The 6,000-nt window shown below is 41.7% G+C and overlaps 1 pseudogene; it reads right to left on the bottom strand.

Moving 5' to 3' along the window:
• Window positions 1-498: 498 nt before the first annotated feature.
• Window positions 499-6,000, bottom strand: part of LOC121270151 — a 44,281-nt pseudogene continuing 38,779 nt past the window's right edge.

Raw genomic sequence — 6,000 nt, 5'->3', positions numbered from 1 at the left:
CGACTTCGAAACTTCATCAATATCAATGTTGATTGATGAAGCTTTTATTGATGTGCTGGTAAAATATTTTACTGTTTTGCTTAATGTTCCTTGATACTTTTATGCATAATGTAGGTGTCACTGTGAAGAATGTTTAAGTCAGTAAGAATAGTCAGCAAGGATTAATCAGCATTTTCTAATTGGAGATGTTAATCAGTGGGACCTTTCAGACACTGAATTGTAGATTTTGCATCAAATATCAATTTAGGATTGAAGTAAAAGTTTGTAATGTTAGTGTAAATGAGGTCTTGGTGAGAGTTCTTGAATTGAAGGGAACCATCACAGATGGTCCTTTGAAAAAGGGACATTCAGCCATGAAAGTCAGTGACATCTCCAGAATATTAAACTCAAGCCAGCTATAAGGTTGTTAACATCGGCAGAAACAAACCCAATATTGTCAGATTATCAATCCTGGATGTGAATAACAGCAGCAACAACAGAAGAATCCAATCACTGCAGTCACTTATGAACTCGCTGGTGTGTCAGCAGGCTGGATGAATGAGTGAATCCCTTCCCACACACAGAGCAGGTGAATGGCCTCTCCCCAGTGTGAACTCGCTGATGTGTAGTGAGGGTGGATGACTGCCTGAAACTCTTTCCACAGGAACTGCAGATGAATGGCTTCTCCTTAGTATGAATTCGCTGGTGTGACAGCAGACTGGATGAATGAGTGAATCCCTTTGCACACACAGAGCAGGTGAACGGTCTCTCCCCAGTGTGAACTCGCTGGTGTGCATTGAGGTCGGATGAAAATCTGAACCTCTTTCCACAGTAAGTGCAGATGAAGGGCCTCTCCTCAGTGTGAATTCGCTGGTGTTTCAACAGATCAGAGGAGGCAGTGAATCCCTTCATACATATGGAACAAGTGAATGGTCTCTCCCCAGTGTGAACTCGCTGGTGCCCATTGAGGTTTGATGAACACTTGAACCTCTTTCCACAGGAAGAGCAGCTGAATGGCTTCTCCTCAGAGTGAATTCGCTGGTGTGACATAAGGCTGGCTGACTGAGTGAATCCCTTCCCACACACGGAACAGATAAATGGCTTTTCCCCAGTGTGACTGCGTTGGTGGTATTTCAGCAGGGATGGATAATCGAATCCTTTACCACAGTCCTCACATTTGCACGGTTTCTCCATGGTACTATTGCCCTTGTGCTTCTTCAGGATGAAACCTTGAAGATTGAAAATCAGTTGAAGCCTTGCCCACACACGGAACACATATATGGTTTCTCCTCGCTGTGAATGATGCAATGTTTTCTCAAGCTGTGTAATTGGTTAAAGCTTCTTCTACACTTAGTGCAATCAAACACTCTCACTTGGATGTGTATGTATCTCGGTGCTTTTCCAATCACACTGATGTTGAAATCTTTTCCCACAGACAGAACAGACAAACATTTCTCTGTCCACATTCAAAGGTCGATGATATTGAAGTCCTGATGAATCGAGAGATTGTCTGTTCCTTGATATGATCCTTGGTTTGAATTTCCTGTCTGCAAATCCTCCCTTTTCATTACCTTGTAAATTGAGTTTTCAAAAGTTACCACTGTCGATGCAGGACAGGAATTTGGATCAGACAATTCTAATTTCTATGGAATATTTTTTCTTCTCTTGTTCCTTGAAAGCTGCAGATTCTGTCCCGTACACTCTCCCTCCTCCCTGGGGTGAAATCCAAATAAAGTGTTGGATAATTCTTGCTGTATCCCTTCAACAATTTTCATTCTTGTATTTCCCCAATAAATCCCCACCTCACACACTCTCCCTGCTCCCTGGGCTGAAATCCAAACCTATCTCCATTTCTTTCCTCCACTCAGTTTTCTCCTTCCCTCTCCTCTGCCTGGGTTCAGTTCTCCAGCTCCTGTCTGCAGACTGACAATAAAATCAATGAGTCAATGATTTTTTTTCCTCCTGGTCACCTGGACCCTGAGGTCCCGCCCATTTCTCTTCCCTCACCGATGCTAGCCGCTCCCTGAACAAGCCCCGCCTTCTTCCGCCAAGATGGAGGCCGGTTGCCTGGGTCACCGGGGAGGATGCTCCGCCCTGACCCCCCCCCCCCCCCACCTCCCTCCACTCGCAAGATGGTGGCCAGTGATCCTGCTCTCCTGCGCCTGTTACCGTGTGGTAAACACAGGGCCTGGGCCTCTTATTGGGGGTCTCAGGCCTACCCCAGAAGTTGATCCAGTTCCCAGTTCAGCCGCGGTTTCCATTCCTACCCTGTGCTCACAATCTCCTCCCGCCTCCCGAACCATCCGCTCCTCCTCATTCTGGCACTATGACTGACACTGAGCATGCTCAGAGAGCGCACCCACACTGCACCTGCGCACTGGACTCCTATAGTCATTGATTGGGGACTTTCTGTGGTGCGGGATGTTCTGGGTAAGTAATCTGCCATTGATACTGTCAAGAAGATATAATAATTCTCATAATGTTATTGGAATTTATTGTAAAATAGTACGATGCGTCTATGTGCCTATATATATAAATATATATGTATATATGTGTGTGTGCTTGTGAGATTTAATTGAATTAGAGGCAGAAAGTCTGGGTGCTTTGATCTAAAAATAAAGTTTAGGTTTGAAATGTTAATAAGATAAACACGGGGAAATTTAGAAACATAGTTGTCAAGGGAACATTTGTATTTTGAAATAAGCTAGACTAGATTGTTTTCAAAGGAGGGGTGACATGTGTCACCTAGCCAAGTGAAATTTAGAAACAGTTTATTTTTCCCAAAGATTACTGGTAAAACTGAGTGCTCTGAGAAGGTTTTATTATCAGGGAGATAAAGTCCAAAGACATAGTGAATCATTGGGCATTTGCATTCAAAGAGAAAGGTATGTAGAAAGAAGAGAAGACTGTTTGTAAGAGAAGGCTTTTTAATATCATACAAGTGTGCGAAAAGTCTTCAGCATCTGTGCCTCAAGCTGTTGTCCTCAAAGGACTGAAGTTAAGAAAACTCACTTGGGATTCGACTTGCTCAAGGTATCATGTTTTTTTTGCCCATGTCTTTTAAAATCTATGTGTCTCACTGTTGCCTTAACAAAAGTGTAACTGGAAGTTAGATTGATTAGGGGATTAAGAAGTTATCATAGTAGTAATTTGTAGATCTATGTATGTACTTAAAATCATTTCTCTTATTAATAAATGCTTAATTTTATTTTATAAAAACCTACAAGACTTGGTGGTTTTACTGCTGAATTCAAGGCATCGCAAGTTGCAAAACAAGTTTTGACAGTTGTTTCAAGTTTCCCTCTGGGATTTGAACAGCTCGGCATTTACCACCTGCTGTGTCATAACAGATAGCTTGAATTAGTGTCAGAAAATTTAATGTATTGGCATTCCAGACGAGATCAGGGCCAGGAGGTGCTATGCATAAAATAAGTACTTAAAGTATGTAGATACCCGAATGGCTGGACCTTCTTCCCAGATGTATTCTCTGCAATTCACTCCCACCTCCACCTGCAATTTCAGATTGGAAAAAAGGTCAAAAGTTGAAATCCACAAAGATCAGTGTTTAGACAAACAACTTGCTGAGTTTTTCCATCACTTTCTGTTTTTATTTCAGATCTCCAGCATCCATTGTATTTTGCTTTTATTTCAGTGCTGTTACTCATAACTTACATTGATGATGTGGACTTGTGAACAAGTAACTCATTATCACATTTTACAGTTGATACCAAACTGGGGATGAATATCTAAAACAGAGCACAATGAAACATGATGCAAGAAGACGTTAGAAAACTTGCAGTGTGGTCAGTTAATTGGCAAATGAACTTTAACATGGATAATATGCAATAATGCATTTTGGTAGGAAAAGTACAAACATCTCCTGCACCTTGGAGAACAAGAAAGTTAAAGAACAATCTCGGGGATACAGTGAGTAAATAGTTAAAACATCATCACAAATCAGCAAATCAATTAGAAATGCTCACAAAGGACTGGGATTAATTTCCAGAGGTATGGAATTCAAAAATGGTGAAATTGCGTTCAATTAGTATCGGACACTTTGCACAGTTCTGGTCCCTGTACTATAAAAGGACAAAGAAGCACCATAGAAAATGCAAAAAGATAATATAAGAATTGAGAGATTACAGTTATTGAGAAAAATTAAACAGATATTAACTTTATTTCTTAAAAAAGATAAGACTTAGAGGTGACTTGATAAGAGATTTTTGAAATTATGAATAGTTTGTAAAGGGTAGATGTGGAGCAAATGTTTGCATTTGCAGGAGAGTCAAAACTAGGGCCATAAGAACAAGGTAGTTCCTAATAAATCCAACAGGGAAATAAGGAGAAATGTCTTTACCTAGAGAGTGGTTAAAATGGGGAACTCGCTACCCCACAATGCAGTTAAGGTAAATACTTTAAGATGTTTTCAAAAGGAAACAAGATGAATACATATGAGAAATGGGATTACAAAGATGAGATGAAAGGCTGAGATAAGGTAGGATAATTGGAATGTGTCTTGTATGAAATATAAACACCAGCACAGACTCATTAAATTGAATGCTCTGTTTCTGGACAAGATATTCTTTGTAATCTCCTACCGGCTCCTGATCACCATATTCCACATCCACCACTTGTACCATACATGGTCAGAGTACAGCCTGCTGCTGAGTAATTGGATTGGACTCATGTTGTCATTGATGGGGTCCTGTAGACATTCTTCCAGTGGAAAGTTATGGATTATAACAGTTGAAAGTTCAGTTGCTGAACATAATTTTTCATCAACAGATCAACAACGGACTGAATGGCCTGTTTCTGCAATGTAATCCATGTACTGTTTCTGATATGGCAGACTTGGATTAATGCTTAGGTATATATAACTGTGGCTGAGGAGGTGAATTAATACTTGGGCCCACAAAAGCCCCCCACCATAAACTCTGTTCACCTCATCACCAGCTCCATCCCCCTTCCTGGCCACAATCTGTGACTGAACCAGACCAATTCTGAGTTTCCTTTCTGAACCTGAGCTGAGGGCTGAGCTAATGACAGCATGTCCTCTCCATCACAAAGATCACCTCCTTCCATCTCTGTCACATCGGTTGTCTCCATCCAACCTCAGCCCATTTCCTGCTGAATTTCTCATTCATGCCTTTCTTATCTGAAGATTTGACTATTTCAATTCTCTCCTAACAAGGCTCCCATCTTACACCCTGCATAAACTTACACTCATACAAACATTTTCTGCATGGTCAGCAGTTTTTTTTTTAATTCATTCATGGGACGTGGGCTTTGCTGGCTGGGCTAGCATTTATTGCCCATCCCTAATTGCCCTTGAGAAGGTGGTGGTGAGCTGCCTTCTCAAACTGCTGCAGTCCATGTGGTGTAGGTACACCTACAGTGCTGTTAGGAAGGGAGTTCCAGGATTTTGACCCAGCGACAGTGAAGGAACGGCGATATATTTCCATGTCAGGATGGTGATTTTAATGGTAACAGAGTGAATAGAGCAGAAGGTGGGTTAGCTCTGGTTGGAGTAATTGGAAGAAGTGCGGCTCAGTGTGATGTGATAGAAAAGTGTCACTGAAATTGAAAAGGAGGAATCTACAGTACAGTTGTGAGACCAGCCTTGTAATAGAGCAGAAACTTGGACAACATCAAGTAGAGAGGAACAACAACTGGATACTAATGAGATACAGATACTGAGATGGATGTGTGGCGTGACAAGAAAGGACAAGATCGGAAACCAGTACATGGTGTGGAACAGAAGGAAGAAAACGAGAACAACAACAACAACATTTTTTCCTTCTTTCTCGGGATGTGGGCAAGCTGGCTAAGCCAGCATTTATTGCCCATCCCTAGTTGCCCTTAAGAAGGTGGTGGTGAGCTGCCTCTTGAACCGCTTTAGTCCACGTGGTGCAGGTAAACCCACAGTGCTGTAAGAGAGAGGGTTACAGTATTTTGACCCAGCAGCAGTGAAGAAACGGTGATATATTTCCAAGTCAGGATGGTGAGTGGTTGGTGGGGAAC

Source organism: Carcharodon carcharias, chromosome 27, assembly GCF_017639515.1.
Source record: "Carcharodon carcharias isolate sCarCar2 chromosome 27, sCarCar2.pri, whole genome shotgun sequence".
Classification (NCBI taxonomy): Eukaryota; Metazoa; Chordata; class Chondrichthyes; order Lamniformes; family Lamnidae; genus Carcharodon; species Carcharodon carcharias.
Note: the sequence above shows the minus strand (reverse complement) of the source record. Positions and strands in the feature narration are given on the sequence as shown.